The sequence below is a fragment of the Hermetia illucens genome, chromosome 2 (genome assembly GCF_905115235.1).
Source record: "Hermetia illucens chromosome 2, iHerIll2.2.curated.20191125, whole genome shotgun sequence".
NCBI lineage: Eukaryota > Metazoa > Arthropoda > Insecta > Diptera > Stratiomyidae > Hermetia > Hermetia illucens.
The window spans coordinates 31,211,485-31,231,108 of NC_051850.1; positions in this window are offsets into that span (position 1 = coordinate 31,211,485).

The following is a 19,624-nucleotide window of genomic DNA, read 5'->3' on the forward strand; positions in this document are numbered from 1 at the left end:
TCAAGGTGGCTGCCAAAATCAGGCCCACATGGAAGAAGCAGAGGTTGGTTCTACTGCCGAAGCCTCAAAATATACCTGACGCACCCTCTCTATATCCCCCTATCTGTTTTCAGACACTATCTGGAAGATGTTCGAAGATGTGATATTCAAAAAACTGCCCACATTCGTCGAGTCAGCTGGTGGTCTATCAGAGAGGCAATATTGTAGTAAGTGGGGAGTAAGTGTAATTTACGCAATATTTCTAGCGATTAAATTATTTAAAATAATTAAAACTTGTTTTTTCTGTTCGCTAGTAGTCTGGAGCTGATTTGTTAGCACTGGTGAAGGGAGCAAGTGGTTCACGAAATATCGGTATTTGCAAGACCAATAAATAACACTAGTGAATAGAAAAAGGCAGTATTGGTTTCGGTAAGCCTATTCTAGTGTCGATGCGATAGCAACAGTCATGGAGCTGACACGGAAGGCGTTATCCTTTGTTTAGTGCTACGCGCTGATGACGCGGAATGTCGCGAATGCCTTTAATTCGATCAACTGGAATTGAATTAAGGTTACCTTGGCCAAACTAGGTTTCTCTGGTTACTTAACTCGGACAATTACAAGCTATCCCTCACAGAAATTTCTTTGGTACTTCGAATAACGGACGAAAAGAATATGTTGTGACAGTAAGTGTTCCTCTAGGCTCTGTATCGAGGCCCCTGCTATGGAACACAATATATAAAGGAGTGCTTGACCTTCGTGTGCCAGATGAGGCAAGGATGATTGATAGATGCAAAACACTCCTGGCAGGCAAGCAATACTCTCAAATTCCTTGTTAGTAATCACGAGCTCATTTCCAAATCAATCATTTGGTACTTGGTGGTAATGACTGATGCCAACTTGAGCTTCAAGAGGCATTTGAACTCTGCGCGAGAAAAGACAGCAATGGTGTGTTCATCTCCAGCAAAGATGATGAATTTTGGAGGGCGAACAAAATTGTCGCCGGTTGGTTAGTACAGAGGTATTGGGTGAGAGAACTATTTAATGCGGTGAATTTAAGAAAGACAAGTTCACCAGATCGGTCAATTATGGTGAGAGCCAGCTGCACATATAGGATGGTATCAGGTGGGACCGTGTGTGTCATCTTGAGAATGATTCCCTTCCCTCTTCTAGCGAATGAGATACATTGCGGCATGCGGCATGCGGCTATCCTAGCAAGATAGAGAAGAGTATCTTATAAAGGGCACACAGCAACATATATAAAGGAGTGCTTGACCTTCATGTGCGAGATGAGGCAAGGATGATTGATAGATGCAAAGCACTCCTGGCAGGCAAGCAATATTTATAATTGCTGCATTCCAGCCTGGTTGCCAATCGTCAGGCATTGATTCGCTGCCCCACATCTTGAGCACAAGTTGGTGAACCACTCGGTATAATTGGTCGTCTCCATGTTTAACCAATTCGGCTGTAATTCCATCGGCTCCTGACGACTTATGATTTTTAAGCCGATGAATTGCATGGATTGTTTCTCCTATACTTGGTAGTGGCAGTATTTATTCGTCGTCTTCAGTTGGCAGGACCTCTAACTCGCCGATGTTCTGGTTGTTCAGTAGTTAATCAAAGTACTCAACCCATCGCTCCAATATGCCCATTTTGTCGGAAATCAGATTTTCCTCATTGTCTCGGCAGGATGAGCATCGAGGTGCATGAGGCTTTATCCTGCTGACTTGTTGGTGAAACTTGCGCGCCTGGTGCGGTTGCTCCCTGTACTTTTCGAGTTCACAGATTTGTTGGTTCTCTCAGGCTTCCTTTTTCCATCTGTGAAGTCACTTCTCCGATTGACGGAGTTCGTGGTAAGTCTCTGCGCGTGCCCGCGTTCTTTGAGAATGCTACATACGCGGTATGCGCCATTCTTCCGTTCTATAGCTAGCATACATCATCGTCAAACCAGTCGTTCCGACTTTTCTTGCGGCTGGGGCCAAGTATCTTTGTGGCCGTATAATTGATAACGTTCTTCAGGTGGTTGTGAAGATCAGGTGTCGCGGAGGGTTATGTTCTGGATGGTTTCAGTATTCACTCTCATTTGATTGTCAGAGGGTATTTTAGTTGGTGTCGTAATTCGAGCTCAGAGCATCAGGCCAACGAGTCCAAGCTTATATTGCCCCCCCCCCCCCTATATGTTCTGACATTCATCAAGGCTGAGAGGCGGTGGCGTTTAATCAGCATGTGGTCAATTTGGTTGAAAGTGGTCCAGTCACCTTGAGAATGATTCCCTTCCCTGTTCTAGCCAATGAGGCACACTGCCTTTACCAGAGACGGAGGATGAATCCAACCGATATGGCTGCAAACTTTCGAAAAGCATCTTGGAGGATACTGTACAGAAAATAGAATGAACGGTGGGATAATTCCGATAAAGGCCACTGGTCCCCTTCATTGGAAGAAATGGGAAGCACGGTAAAACTCGATCGACATTTTTTTAAGATTTCCACCTCCATCCATAAAAGGAGATATAAATAGGTCAAGAGTGGGGATAATCAAAGTAAGGGAGTCTTTCATAATAATGCAGTTTGGCTCAGCAGGTGAACTTCGCTATAACTGTGGTAGCAATGGTCACTGGAGTTTTCAAGAAAAGAATGGCAGCCCCAAATATAAGCCTACCGCTGCCAATTCTTAAAGTTACATCAACAAATTACAAACATTCCCAGTATTATAACGCAGAACAAACTACCGTGGTTTCCCCCAAAACACGATAAAAGTAACGAAAAAGGAAAGAGAAAGAATCTCCTTGGAATGGTCGGGACAATTTGCATAATTTGAGATTGTGGCGGCATTAAGTAGAAGATTTGCAATTTCAGAGAATCAGAAAGGCAGCCAAGCAGTTGGGCCTATATATAGCAGGCAGCAGATGTGCCGAATTATGATTATAGAGGCTCGTCATTTCGCTCCGTTTCTATCATTATTTGTATTATGCGATAAAGGAAGCCAATCTGCCGGTCGGCTACAAGCTATTGGAAGAAAAACAAAAGGAAAATGGCAAAAAATTGCCTTAATGTACATCTTATTTGCTTATGGGCCACCTTGTGGCGGAGAGCGCACCTGAAGGCCGAAGAGTTAGCGGCCACCCCATTACGAATTGTGTTGATTTATTCCCAAGAAGATTTACACCTCGCACAGGCTGACGGAGTTTTCCCTATTTGGAGAGTGGAAAATCTTTGCCGACACTTTATCACGACTATAGAGTTTGTAAGTTAGCGACGTAGTTAACCTTAATCACCAGGTAAATTGGGTAATATATATTTTTAGTGCGCGCTAATGAAATATTTGGCTTACATTTCGACCACATTTGCAAGCCCAACTCATTTTTCTGGAGCATGAATGGGGATTTGTGTGTAATACGATGGCGGGTTTATTCATTAATCATTAGAGTTTCAGGTCATAGAAAGTGAGGAAGGCAAGGTTCCAAGCTTAATATGCTTTGTCTTCCGCAGACAACCCTGTCACCAACTAACCTATGTTAATGAGATGAGGCTTAATATTGGCCCGAAGAATAAAGAGTCTACTCCTACACCCACTATAATTTCCAATTTTTCCAATAAATAAAATATTTTAAAAAATCCCGAGAATCTTTCAGACCCACGTCAAAAATTACGACTTACTTCGAAAAAATATAACAAAGCGGAATATTTCTCCTTTTCGGGTGAAGCGAACCCTTCCCTCCCAGAAAACGGCTTGAAATATAAATTTATTGGTCTGACTATAATGGAACATGAAGCGGAGTTCCATCAAATGTTAATATCATTCCTGAAATATCCTGGAACCGGGTGGGAAACCTTTCCTTTTCCAAAAAAAACCGTCAAAATGTACCCAACGGAATATGTGGCAATGCATAGTCATAACACGTAACTATTATGGATTTCGCTTACATGGTCCCTGGAACTAGTTTGTACACAGTGTGAAAAATACAATCGTGTGTGTGTTGCGATTCCATCCTATCTTTCAATGGTCGGCAAAAAAACTCAATCAATTTTTAGATCCTTTCTCCCATCGACAACGAATTCGCCTGCTATCGATAGTATTGGAACATTGCGTTGGCCGGGACTGGGACTACTCACCCCGTTTTCAAGGTGCTCAGTAGTGATGTGCTAGTCCCGGTACGGGTGATAGTTAAAATCTTCAGCAAACACCAATGTGAACACATGTGGATACCGAAGCGCCCCTGGGACCACGTTTTCTGCTATTGGAGTCGAGGAGATCCTTTCCGGTCACGTATTATGTGGTTATCCAAATTCATTCGAAATGGACATGGCGAAAGGATAAAATTGAACCATTCCCAGCTTCACCCGTTCTTTGGTTAGCTATAACATGTCTGCCGGTGGAGATGCTTTGCCTTTTCGCAGTGAATCTGTTCGAGTTTGACTAGGAAAATAGGCTCGAAATGAGGGTATTGTGTTCGGCCTTCAGTTGGGAGCAGGAAGCGGCAGCGATGATTCAGTCCTCGTATACAATACAGACATGTGAGCCGAACTGGAATCAATCGACCGCCTTTAGACCAGACCAGAGGTGTGAATTGATTCTAAATGGCAGGCAATTTTTGAAAAAAAGGCCAAAGAAATCTAAAGGGATAAAGCTAAATACAAATCATTCGAGGATGACTTGAATAAGGACGATTGAATAGAAATATCATTTAACGTTTAGATATTCGTGAAATGATATGGAAGCAATTGAATGGTTATGAATTTATATTTAGCTTCGAATAGCATTAAAACCTCGAATTTATCTTCCTCATCCCCGAAGTTCCCTCAAGATATTTATATTCAGAAGATTTTGTCTGTGGAAAATGATGCGAATTATGGTAAAGGAAAGTTTGTACCTAATGCACAAAGCGTTATTGTCTAATTTGAAAAAGTAAGTGGACCATTGTCCACTAAGCACAGTTCGTAGTTTTCCTCTTTATATGTCAAACTTCCGAAAGTATACTTAAATAAGACCAGTGGAATGGTCAGTCTACGGTTTAGGTTAACGCCGCTTCAGCAGAAAAGTTACATGACCTTTCTTTGGTGGCACTGGAAACTGAATTAGGTTTCTCTAGCATCCATTTGGCTACTTGTCATGTTTCAAGGAGAATTGGAACAAACAGGTATATCAGCGGACGCAACAGCATGAGAACTGTCTCTTCCTTGAACCATAAAAGTTGCTGAAAGGACCTCAAGCCAAGGTGGAGGCAAAGATCGTATGGCTTAGAGTAGCTTGACCTTGTTGAAAGTCTAAACTCTGATGACCGAGCTAGTCACAGTAGACTGTCTTCCCAGAATACTCGTGGAATCAAGCGTGAACTCTCAGGTGCTTTATCGGAAGACGAGCTGCCTGTGTTCAGTCCCGAGACAGCAGCTGTCGACCGCAACGTAACTCCCTGTTAAGCCGAAAAACCCTTGTGCTGAAATGTCATTTAGTTTACGGAAATCAACCACCACTCCCCATTTCTTTTCTCCGTTAAGCCCGGATTCTTTCGGAACCACCAATAGTGGTGAAATCCATGGGCTCACACTTGGTTGGACTATTCTATCTTCTAATGTTTCGCCCAATTGGTCATCTATGACCTGCGGATGTACCTGCGGCAGCCGATAACGTTTTTGGTTATAGGTGCCTGATCCTGCACCAAGGGAATTTGAGGACTGATGTCCCTTGAATAGGTCAACTTATCTCTCTTCAAGTGGAATATTTCATGGTGTTCGTTGTATAATTCTTTATCAGCAATTTACGCCTCTTTTCTCAACTGGTCCCCTAAGGTCAGCTCAGAGAGAAATCATTTCGGCCATCAATGCATCGAAACGGAGTAAAGCCACTGTACTTGACGGTCTCCTCGCAGAGTTATTTATCTCTGCACCGGCAGTTACTGTTGATTTGCCGCTTCCACTCTTACAGAAATCTTGAAAATGAAAAAGGGAATGATTATCAAAATCCCATACAAGGGAACCCGTTTTGAGTGTGACAACTAGATGGGTATCTACGAGCCCTCTACTGCCCCAAAAATAATAGTTAAAATAATTCTGGAATGCATCAAACAACGTCTCAAAAGCTTCATCGACTGAGAACAGGCTGGTTTCCGTTCGGGATTCTCCTGCATCGACCACATCAACACCCTACGGATCATTCTGGAGCAGTGCGCGGAGTTTAGATATTCCCTGCACCTGCTCTTCATCGATTTCGAGAAAGCTTTCGATAGAGTACACAGGGGGTGGAAGTGGAATGCTCTACGCAGGAAGGGCATTCCGCAGAAACTAACAGCGACATATGATGGCGCAAAATGTCACGTGTTGCACTGAGGCAAAATCTTGGAGGATTTTGTGGTCCAAAGCGGAGTCCGCCAGGGTTACATCACCAATATTATTGCCTCTTGTCTTCGGTGACGTTCTTCATGGTGCCTTGTCGGTCAACTAACACAGAGGAGTTCAATGGACTATGACATCTTTCCCCTGACACCTCGATTACGTCCGTCACATCTTCTTGCTCTCTCACCATACACCCTGGCCAAATGGCTCTGGATTTGGAAAGAGAGGGAGGTAGAGTTGGACTGGAGATAAGACACGAACTAAACGAAGGTGCTCAGTCTGACAGGTCATCGCGCTCTCCCTATCTGCATTTACGGGCAGAGCGTCGATCAATTTGTATGCCTAGAAAGCGTGGTTACTGCCGACGGTGGCACCGAACTGGATGTTGCCCGACACATTATCAATGCTAGATCCGCTTTCGCTGCCCTGGCCAAAATCTGCAAATGCAGTTCTCTCAATAACAAAATCAAGTTGAGAATGTTCTATGCTAGTGTTCTTTCTGTGTTGGGAGCAGCACATGGAAAGTGAATTTCAGTGTTACCCAAAAGCTTCAAGTCAGACCAGAACTTAGTCGTACGCACTGAGAACGGAAGATAAAAGTGGCGGCGGATAGATCAATCATTAAGGAGGGGCGACAATTGCATTGCAGGCTACGCCATGCTGTAGAATCTATACTTCTTCCCAGCTTAGAGAACTTTGACGATTGAAATGAGGTCGTTGATGTCACCCTACTAATCATCAATGAAATTTTCAAAATGGAGAACTGGAGAGTGTCTGACCTGCGATTCTTCTCATATTACAGTTGGATACTTCTTAATAGATCTCGCTGTAGAAGTCTCCCACCCTTCCAGAGACCGCAGGAGGATTGACTGGAGTTTCGTCAATTTATCAAGAACCAATTCTCCGGTGTGCAAATTGGTAACATTGGCATGATAGGTGAACTGCAGTCAAAGGCTGGAACTCTGGGAAAGGCATTCGAAATGGCCTTGAAAGGCTAAATACAGCAAGAAGACATTGCCGACTTGGTGGATTCAATTTCCGTTTTGTCTTAGGAAGCTGACCAATCTTCAACATCTCCTCAGTAAGATTCTGTCCAAGGAGCCCATGCTTTCTTAAAAAGTCGGAAAGCTCCTGAACGAAAGCTCTTGTTGAAACCTTGGACCTGGTGATTCAGACACACTTCCCGGCAAGCGATGAGGACTATGGGTCAGAGCATTGCTTCGAGGGTATGCAGCCCCAGGTGAGTCAAACTATAAAATCGTTGATTACCGAGGTTATAAACAACTTCTCCACATATAAAGCTTCGGCCCCTGATGGCATTATGGAAGCGCGTATCCGCGGCCATGAATCCCCGACCAATGGACCTCAATTCTTTCGTGTTGAAGGCAGTAGAGTACGTTCTGGACATCCACTTAAAAACAAAAAGTGTCAGCACGCCTACCTCAAAGGCTACAGAAGCTGCTCCCCATGAGATACTTAGCACGATTTAGCCGTCGTAGCAATACAAGCAATAAACTGTAGCTGCTTCCCTGAATATCGAGGGAGAATTCGACAACGTTAGTGTCAGCGTCGTCAAACAAGCTTTAACCAGACTGGAGGGGTGTCTTACCCTGGACGTCCTGAACAGTCAAAGGCTCAACATGACTGTTTGTTCACGATGTCAGGAACATAGAAGGGAATGAGCGGGCTGATGGACTGGTTAACCCGTGGCCAATATACTGACACTACTTACCAGCCGCTGATTTCAGATGGCGAAGGCCCACCACCTCCGCCAAGTCAAGAAGGATTTGAGCCGTCTATAACAAGACCCAATCGGAAGAGCTTTAGGCCAAACGCGTGCAAGTCCATGTCAGCAGATTTGGTATACTCTTCAATTCGCATTATAGAAACGGCTACAACTAGAGGCAGGCTAAGGACACTAAGTAAACCATTATTTGAGGACCTTAAAGTGATCTCTAGTTGCGGAGTAGGAGGGCTGTCTTCGTGAATGCTACGACTGGCTCTAAAGATCTGAATCGGCTACATTCTGTCCCCTATTCCCCTGCGCACCACGGCGTTGATGGGCACTTCGGAGCGGACACTGATACTTACTTACCTATCGCCCCTTAACATCGTATGCTCTTTAAAGCCCTTCTGCGAGGTAGCTACGCTTCTCCTACACATTGTGTTGATATCTAGTAATTTCACTAGTGGTAAGCTCTTGCTGAAGGTATGCAGTAGTAGTAGACGAAAGAGGAGTCTGACTTGCCTATTTGAACCCTGACCTTCCTGCCATCTCGAGGATCTATTTCCCCCTAGAATTTCGATAAGACCTGCCCCATTCAGGTGTTCTAGCATTAAAATTACCCTAACCGAGACAGAGTCCCTTTGAAAATCAGGCTAACGTCAATAGTCCGACATCGTTTAGTTCGTTGAAAAATGTTATTACTAGACACAAAATTCAGACAAAGTACCCTGAACTCGAAGTCGATCCTAAACCAAGATGACAGCAATTCCTTATAACTCAAAATGGTATGAAGCTGGATCGTTGTTTCGGTGCTGTACGCTGATTGTATATCTCTTCGACTTTTTTGCGCCATGGAAACTATCAGGATGAAATCTACTACCTTTGACTTTTCCCTAGTTGGATCTGCAACGGACTATCTGCTCTTCATATGGCTGGTAAAATGTTCTCAGCGGGAAGTACGGTTGCTTTTGTTATTTGCGTAATTTTTTGCTATTTACACAGAGTGCTGGGCCCAGGCCAGGTCAAAGTAGAGAGTTTGTACTATCCTTAGTAAAACAAAAAGGACTAAGATCAGGTAAAGAGATAAAGTATAATTGAAGTTATTCCTACCTGATTTTTTTTTTTTTGGTGACAGGTCCCGTTACAGACCGACCAAACAAATCCATGCAATACCGTTAAAAACAAAATGATCGAGTTGAGTCGCAAGCCTCGGCAAAATGCTGGGGCGTTTACCTCAGTCGACGTGACAGGATGAGCCCCGGTCCTGTCGAGAAATGGGCAAGAGTTCTTGGCGCATGGAGGGCGCCAGGACATTAGTAAATTAGTCAAATTAAATACGTGTCTGTACGCTTAATATTGGCACCCTCACAGGAAAGACCGAGGAACTCGCAAGAGACCTTCGAAAAATGTGCATTGATATCTGAGCATTGCAAGAAACCCGATGGTCTGGTGCCAAAAACAGCGACTTAGAACACGAACGCGTTAAAAATGGCTATAAACTTCTCTATTTTGGAAGCTCACATACTGAATATGGTGTTGCCATTGCCATCTCAGATCGCATGATGCCTGGAAGGATACCTTTTGGCAACTTCTCGATGCAATAACCTATAAAATGACCGCTGATAACTATATCATCATTATAGGCGACTTTGGAGCCCGAAATGAGGATATCCGCGATCGATATGGAATTGCACCGTTGATGGAGTAGCTGCGAGAGAGGCGTCTTCGATGATATGGTCATATCATTTGCGCCAACGAGAATTCACTTTGCCAAGATTGGTCGTTCAAAACAACGGCGCCTTGATACGCTAAGTGGGGATTTAAAAGCCTCATGATTGCATCCAGATCAAGCATTTGATAGAACCAAATGGCGAAACCGATCACGACGAGCCGACCTTGCTTGTGGACGGGGCAAAAGCTGAAGGAAAAGAAGAAAAATGAGGATATCGATCGTATAGTCGATTTTGCGGACACCCATGATCTTGTAATTATGGACACAAGGGTTCATCAGTAACACAAAAAACTGTATTCGCGAATCGTTTAAATAACTCAGTTGGTATGCTCTAAGACAACACCTAGTGCCAGAAGAACTGGAGTGCTGGGTACAATTGCTCTACTATGATCTGAAAAGTAAAGGACGAAGTGTGGTGGATGTATCAGAACCGCTTCGTGTATCCGCTTCGTGTCTCAAAGAAACGCCCTCTCACACCCACCCTCTATGGTTCCGATTGTTGCCTAACTATAAAAGACAATAAATGCCATCTCGAGGTACGAATGAAGATTTGGCGTTGGGCTAGTGGCGCCTTGGTCATATCCGAAATGGCGATATCCGGAATCAGTATGGGGTTGCATCGATCGTGGTAAAATTTTCAAGAGAGGCGTTCCGATGGCATGGTTATATAATTTGCACTAAAGAGAATTCACTCGCCAAGACGGGTGTGAATATCGACGTCGTTGGTAAACGACCAAAAGGCCGGTTGACAAAACGGTGACTTGATGCACTGAATGGTGAGTTGAAGGCCTTACGACTACATTCAAATCAGGCTTTAGATAAAATAAAATGGCGCAACCGATCACGACGAGCCTACGCCATTTGTGAACGGGATAAGGCTAAAGACAAAGAAAATTTTGAGGAGTGAAGGGTGCTGATCGCATAACCTTCCAAATTCCTGCGTATTTCTGTATAAGCATTTCCTTTTCCGTTCTAGCAAGGCAGTTGACTGGGCTCCCACTCGATCTATGTTATGTGCCTAATTTCAGCGACCTCCTCTGGGTTTCGTTCTGCAATAGAAAGACTGCAGAGTAGCGAAATTGTCGTCCCCGCACCGGCAGCTACATCACTTTAGAGACTACCTCTGTTAGGCCTTATGGACCCTGGAGTTTCGTAGGAAGTTTGAACCATTGCTGCCTCCCTCGTAATTTCATTCAACGCCCAAAGGTAGCCATCCCTTCGTCCTTCCCTACTATCTCCTCGCAGGGAATTCTCAGGAAGCTGACTCATGTCCTACGCTTAGCTGATCCTGAAACGACGCGAAGCGGTCAATTAACCTCAGTTCGGTGCAGATTACTCGGCCAAAGTTCGAACGATGCTGGCTCCTAATGCAGGCCACAATGACCACCTTGGTAAAGCTAGGCTCACATTACCCTTTCGACTTCGGTAGAAAGCTTTCGACTGCTTCGGAAACTGCTTACTGGCAGTACACTTTTCAATAAGAAACTTTCTCAAGGTTACTACCTAGGATGCAGATATAATTCCAGTTAGGGGATGAGAATTCCTGCCTGGGGCCTAAAGGGACGCCTTTCATTGAATCATCATCAGCAAATGACTCCTGTAGGTCACGATAGTGAGGGAGATTTACTCCACCAACTCCCTGGAATGCCTAGAGGTTAAAAGGTCAACGTTTGCCTGGTTTCTAAAATAAATTTTTAACAATAAATTTTACCAATTGCGGATTTAGTAGATGAACTAGGAATTTGAGGTAGTTACCCTACATCACAAAGGAGTGCTGTGCCATGGCAAACGGAATAGGATGAACACGGCAAACCAAGCTAAGAGAAAGACGACGATCCTTTGTACACAGTGAGACAAACCGATACTACAATTTCCCACCTCTCATGTTATTTGATGATAAACATAAAGTTACTGAATAAGAAAAAAGTTTTCACAACACATTATAACTGAAATTTCCACTAAAGACAAAACTGATGTTGTTCCCGCGCCAAAGAATCATTCATTCACTTGTGCACGTTTTCGCAGACAATTTAAACACTTTGTTTACTTTAATAGCGACTTGAAGTGTTTTTCTTTGAAAACTTCACTTAATCTTCGGAAACAGCGACTTCCGCTCTTATCCTTTTTCGAAGCCATCACATTCGAACAGTTCAGATACTTTACACTATCCGTTTTTCTCAGAGTAGAAGCTTTTCAGATCCAACACTTTTTGAAGGGGTTAAAAAACGGATCAATATGAATATTAATCGGAGGGAAAATTTGTTGCTTTCCACTTGGATGGACAATGAGTTTTGTGAAGATGTGATTTTAAAAGAAAGCCGAACGGTAGAAGGTAGAATTTGCACATTTCTACCGTAACGAAAGTGCTCCTCACAGTGTACGGTTTCTGATTAGTTTAGGAGTGAGGCTCATTCTTAAGTCATTCCCTATTGCAAAGTCACCAAAACTTTTCGCATCAAATTTTGTATTTTCTGGCTATGTTACTTCTCTCTCTACTTCGTTAGCCAAAAAGGTCAGTTCAAGACTGTCCATTGTGTTTTGAAAGGACCTCTTTACATTGCCTTTCATATTTCAAAAATTTAAAAGTTCCACCGGCATTCATGGTGGATTCTACAGAATACCAAATCCCGCAAGGCATGCTACCTTCCTTTCACTGGAACTTACACTTCTACTCTGCCAAACGTTCAAGTTGATTCCTCCTTGTAATCAAGTTTGTTTTTTCATGTAGGTTTAATACCTTCGGGGATCAACTTTATTAGAGAGGCAAGCCTGAGCTGCTTAAGCTCCAATCGATTCTCCCATATACATATATCTATCGAATCCTTGCATGGATCCCAATCGAGCGCCCGATAGGACAGAAATCTTGTTAACTTATGAGATGATACACACAGTTGCACACACAATACGTTGATGATGATACAATAGGGCAAATACTCATCGTAGCTTAATGTGATTATGGGAAACATATTTCTCTACAGGAACACAAGCAATTGAGGCCAACCTAAGCCCAGAAATGGGTCGGTGAGGCGGAAGCAGGAAGCAGGACAGTAAGTGAACAGCCGCTGATGGTGAGAGGACTAATCCCAGAAGCCCCGAGTCATATATGTGTACTTTCGCTACCGTGAGCCCAACCGCAGGCATCGCTTCCTATAAACAAACCTCATTTTATACGTCCTGGAATTCCTTGAGCACGTCGTGTGTACATTTATTTAGAGAATTCCACGTTCGTTGATTTTTCTCCGCCAAATAAATCCAGCAGAAAATCATATTAGAACGACAAGGCCAAGCAAGCAGCGGAGGAATCCGCTCAGATAGTGTACGGATGGAGGGAAGTGTATAAAAAAGATATGATGGCTTTTGAAAATTTCATTTCTCATATTGTTTCAAAGTCCCTTGATAATGCACTCGCTGGCAGCTCATAAGCCGTAAAAGCTGCTTCTGCTCGGTTTCGTTCAGTTTATAACTTAGCAGCTGATGAGGAATGCTACCACTGCCTTCGGAGATTTATTGCCTTTTTAAGTCTTCGTTACATTCCATTTTTTGGTTCCTCCCTCTCCGATCCCGCAGTGGGTTCTGAGCTAGTCAAGCTTCTTACCTCCGAAATTCTTATTTTATGTCTCACGGGAATTAAAGGAAAATATCAATGATTAAATCGAAAACAAAATTACATTATCAGATTTGAGAGAATTGGAAGAGTCAATGAGTCACTGGAAGAAGGAACATGTTTAAGGATTTTATAGAAACAAACTCTTTCATCAATTCGCTGACTATCAAAAACTGTTCACTTCAAAGTAATTAGCTCCGTGATCTCTTTAAAAAGGATATATATTGAATTGAATCATGTGGACCATTGACATTAAAAGAGACAGAAGGCGAAAAGATTAAATGCGCGTCCGCAATATAATCTTCCAAAAGGTCGAACAGGCTTCGCAACATATCCCCAAGAAGTTTTACTTCTTCCTCAACTGATCTATTTCATAGGGCTTTAAGGCGATCCTGTGTTCTATCTGCCGGAGAAGGTATAAGATAGCAGTAAACTCGGCAGCCTGCAGAAGGCAATAGTACCAGACTCAGTGGCAAGCCAATTTGATACGCAGCAAACCTCAAGCTTCAGGGCCACAAACTTTCGAACCGTACTTCTCAGGGTCGAAAAGAGATCAGAAAAATATTATTGCGACGCCTTATTACATAAGCAAAATAGGGTGAGGTGGTCAAAGGGTAGTATAGGTCCCAGGGCGAAACGTGGATTGATACGCATGATGGAGCATAAAAACTGGGAAACGCCCGCTGAACCAACACCAACAGCTCTACTACCAAACCCTATCTCCACTTCCATGTGGTGATCATTGGGAGTTTCTTTCTTCATGAAAAACTGCAGACAAATTTTACCAACTGGTCCTCCAGTAGGGTAGGGCTGACAACCCAACACGGAAAACAATTTGTTACGAAGCCACGAAAGGAGCCTCGGACTGGACTGATAACACAACGAGGAACCCACCAACGACAACGGAATAACGATTTGCGCATTTTCTCACGGAACCTGCGCTCCCTGTACAGAGATGGAACTGCCAAGCAGCTAGCCGATACCCTGTCCCAATATAGCGCTAATGTAACAGCGTTGAAGGAGATGCGATGGACAGGGACCGGTTTCCCGGAGAAGAGTCGCTACACCATATATTATAGCGGTCATCCAGTAAACCATGTGCTCGGAGTAGGTTTCTTAGTCAGCCAAAAAATGAAACCTGCCATTGTCTGCTTTGCAAACTTAAGCGAACGTCTATGCACTCTGCTCTTGCGAGCCAAATTTAAAAATATAAGCCTCATTAACATTCACGCCCCTACAGGTGAGACTGCAGAGTCGGAGAAGGGTACTTTCTACGGGGGCTGTAAAACGAGCCCTCGAAGCCTGTCACAGATATGATATCAAAATCATACTCGGAATTTTAACAGCCAAATAGGGACGGAGCCCATATTCAGAGGATATGTTGGCTCCCATAGCTTAAATAAAGAATCCAATCAAGAAAACAATTAGCAGTGTCGCACGAAATGGTTGGTGGAAGTACCTGGTTTGCGCGGAAAGTGGTCCACATACAAACAAGACTCTCTCCAGACGGGATCACATCAAAGAAAATTGACCACGTGCTGATAGAATGCCGCCACCTCTCAGCCTTAATGAATGCCAGAACATATAGGATGGCCAATATAGACTCGGATCACTATCTCACTGGTATGGTACTCCGAGCTCCAATAACAACACCACCCAGAATCCCCTCTGACAATCAGGTGGGAGTTACCACAGAAGCCATCCACAACAAACTCCTCCGCAACACCTTTAAGAGGGAAATGGATGCCGCAATAACCGCAGTCAACAGGGATCCTGGAGATGAAGCATCAACAAATGATCTTCACGATCACTTGAAGAACGTTATCATTGATACGGCCACAAACATACTTGGCCCCAGCCGCAAAGGGAGTCAGAACGGTTGGTTTGACGATGAATGTAAGCTAGCAATGGAACGGAAAAATGCTACATACTGAATAATGTTGCATTCTCAAACGACGTCGGAAGTTTTACCAACAGGTCAGCAGGATGAAGCCTTATACACCACGATGCTCATCCTGCCGAGACAAAGACGGAAATCTGATTTCCGACAGAATGGGCATATTGGAGCGATTGGTTGAGTACTTTGATGAGCTACTGAACAACCAGAACATCGGCGAGTTGGAGGTCCTGCTAACTAAAGACGACGGACAAATACTGCCACCACCAAGTGTAGGAGAAACAGTCCGTGCAATTCATAGGCTTAAAAATCATAAGTCGCTAGGAGCCAATGGAATTACAGCCGAATTGGTTAAATATGGAAGCGACCAGCTACACCAGGTGGTTCCTCAACTTGTGCTGAAGGTGTGGGGCAGCGAATCAATGCCTGACGATTGGCAACGAGGCATTATCTGTCTCATACATAAAAAGGGAGATATCACACAGTGCAGCAGTTATAGAGGTATCACGTTGCAGAGTACCATCTATGAGATATTCTCCACAATCTTGCTAGGCCGGATAGCCACATACGCCCAGAACATCATTGGCCCATACCAAAGAGGCTTCTCTCCAGGCAAATCAGTAACAGATCAGATTTTCTCTCTGCGGCAATCAATGGAAAAACTGTTGGAATATGGACAACAGTTGCACCGTCTCTTCATCGACTTTAAAGCCGCCTATGATAGCATAGCCAGGGTGAAATTCTACACGGCCATGGGAGAATTCGGTATCCTGACGAAATTGATAAGACTGACTAGGCTGACCCTGGCCAATGTGCGAGGCCAGATAAAAGCAGCAGGATCACTCTCAAGACCATTCGACATCAACAACGGTCTACGAAAGGGGATGCGCTATCATGCGTCCTCTTTAACCTGGCCCTCGAGAAAGTGATCCGTGATGCTGAGGTAAATGCAAGGGGTAAGATCCTCTTTAAGTCCACCCAACTACTGGTCTATGCTGACGATATCGACATCATGGGAAAGACGATCCGAAACGTACAAACTGCCTTCATCCAGATCGAGCAGGCGGCGATTGGCGCGAGATCTTGGGCTGCACATCAATGAAGACAAGCCAAGTATATAGTGGCAACGTCAGTACCGAAAACCAACCAACCAACAACATCAAACCACACTGGTCAAATGGGAAGGATAAAGATGGGAGGCTACAACTTTGAGACCGTTGATAATTTCTCCTATCTAGGGTCGAAAATCACAACCGATAACAGCTACGATGATGAAATCCGCGCACGGTTGTTGATAGCCAACAGAGCATATTTCAGCTTACGAAAACTGTTCCGCTCAAAACGTCTCACCATAGGGTCAAAGCTCTTACTGTACAAGACTATGATCTTGCCCGTCCTCATGTATTCCTCGGAAACTTGGGATTTTAGCAAGAAAAATTGCGAACTCTTTGCGAAGAATTTTTGGCCCCCTACATGAGGATGGACGATTCCGTAGCATACACAATGACGAAATCTATGAGCGATACCATGACCGTCAGGTTGTAGATAAAATCCGGCTCAATAGGTTACAGTGGGCGGGTCACTTAATCCGTATGGATGAGGATGATCCCACCCGGAAAGTCTATAAGGGCAATATCTATGGTAGAAAAAGAAGACGAAGCAGACCCTGCCTAAAATGGAGCGATGGCGTAGGTCAGGACGCCAGACAGCTTTTAGGGATATCGAATTGGTGGACCTCAGCGCAAAACCGGGATGTCTGGAGTTGATGATGATGATGATTGTACGTGCTGTGGTTTTTGGTTCTGGTGGTTTTTGAAGCCAAGGAGTCTGATTAATTTCGAGAGAGGGGAGGATTCGCGCTGGATTTACTGGTCGGGGATTGTAACTGCCGGCGCATTGAAGCGTAGAATCCACCTTCGGCAGAGGGTCTCAGTGCAATATTGTGCAGAAATGAGCCACTACGTCGCCGGAATATATGGCGTCGTCTAGGAACTCGCAATATACAATACGAATATAGGAGACTCTTTAAATGTGTATGTAAAGTTGGTCTGGAGGCACTGAAGAACTGCGTCGTCCTTCTATGCCTCCGCAATTGCCGGTAAATGACGCTGAATGAATGTCGAAAATGTATTGACTTATAAAGCTCATATGCCGAAGTTGTTTCAGAGCAAAGTTGAGTGGCTTATGGCCCGTGAACACTGTGAACGGCTTTCCTTGAAGGAATTTCCGGAAGTATTTTACTGCGCGGTGCTCGCCTAATAATTCGTCATCGCAAGTGCTGTATTTCCGTTGGGCGGGGTTCAGCTGATTTGAAAAGTAGCCCAACGACCATCAGATTTGGTCAACCTCTTCACCAAAACAACACCTACGGCGAAATCTGAGTCATCGACGAATACGATTAGGGGTGCATCTGCTGAGGGAATACCAGAAGCGTATCTTTCCATAGCTGTTGCTTGAATGATGAATCTCCGAAAAGTCATCCTAAAAACCTCGAAGAGTGCGACAGTTAAGCATATTGCCCTTTGCACAATATCTTTAGGAGTTACAGGAATTTGATGATGGGACTTGATTAAGTCCAATTTCATTTCATTTCAGCATAATGAGGTATACCTTAGTAGTAGTTCTTTGAATTTCTTCAGTTTCTGCAGTGGTGAAACACCTCAGAAAAGGTATCGGAGTAGTGGAGATGGTAGATGGGGCAGTAGTCTCGATATGGTACTGAACATCATGGTTAACCGGCTCAGAGACTATACTCGGTCGTGATAATGTGGTGTGTTTGAAGAAGTGCGTAAATACTTGGGTCGGCGATGGCTTCAAAAACTATGGAAAGAGTATACCCCTTTTCGGTTAACCTCCGATGACGCCAGCATGCACCAGTATTTGTCCAGGGCCTAGATGACTTACTCGACTGCGCTTTTCGTCAGCCGGATCTAGACCGTTTTGTAATCCTACTTGCCAAAAAAAAACATCGACTGCTCCCAATTTGGAAATGGTAGCTTTTAGCCCTGCCACTACCTAATGCAGCTGAGTCACCTAGTCCGACGAGTCACCAGACACTTCACGAACCACGAGTCGCGCGTGAGTCCATCCAGCAGTTGAAAAGGACGCATCCGTGAATTAACGAGCTTCGATGTTGAAGAAAAAGCGGGTTAAGAAAAACCTGGTGATAAATAGCGTAGGAAAGGTTTAGGTATCGAGTGAATCGATTCAATTGCAATCATAATTATGATATACGGCACATATTTCGGAAGCATACTGAAGGATTATAAACGATGACTGAGCCAAGAGATACAACCATTGAAAGAGACCCGATTGACTCTCCTATTTAGGTAAAATCTCAAACAGGGTGGAATAGTTGATAGAGGAGGGATAAGCATGGAATAGAATCAAAACCTTTGGCGAAGCCAGTATAGACTGCAAGCCGAAGTTGGAGACCTCAAACAAACTACTCGCAATTGAAAAACCACGCATAATTCCATGCAGCTCCTTTACAATGAAGTGACCGAAACGAAGCGAAAAGCAGCTTGTTATGCGCCGCTGCACCTCATGAAAATGTTGGTGAAGAATGAGGGGGCCGGTAACCTTCGGCAGTGTGATGTTACCTTCTTTATGTAAGGGAATCATATGAGCTTCCTTTCATATCTCAATTGCAGAGGTAGCAGCTGGGTGAGAAACCAAATTGGTCCTTAACAATGGTACGGTTTGTCAGCAGAATGCTCGCTTTCTCTCAGCTGAACAAGAGTTCCAGTGCTACAGTCTGAGCAAAGTTAGATGGTAGGAGTCTAAACTCTCTTACAGCACTGCATCATTGAACTTCGGAAGGCCTGGTGGAAGTAAGAGTAAATAAGGTGTTTGCAAATTGCAAACTGATTAGTTAAGACCAGCTTCGGCCAAGATTCTAACTGTGGAGTTCTCGTCCAAAATGAGGAATATTTTAATAGTGCAGTGCTTCGCACTAAAGAAGACCAAGGGATAAGGAATCTTCCTATGAGCATTAAAAAGCAATCCTGGAGAGGCTGTATAAAAATAACACTGATCGTGATGAATGATCCGAATGCCAAAGTGGGCTCTGCCAACACCTTGCTTAGACAAGTGATGGGGAAGCCTTGGCGATCGCAATGATCAGAGGATTGAAGAGTATTGCACCTTATGAGCAATTACAGTGACCACATTGCGATCACCAGTAGTTTTAGTAGTCCTACCTTCTAAATGGGCGTCCATGCCATTAACCTCGCCAGGGAATATTGACGACAATTGCATGTTGTTAGCTTCGACCCAATGAGGCGCCACATGATCTACCTGACTGTGATTGAGGGAGCGGTTTGATGAACTCTCTATCAGTCTCTATCTGTCAGTGTAA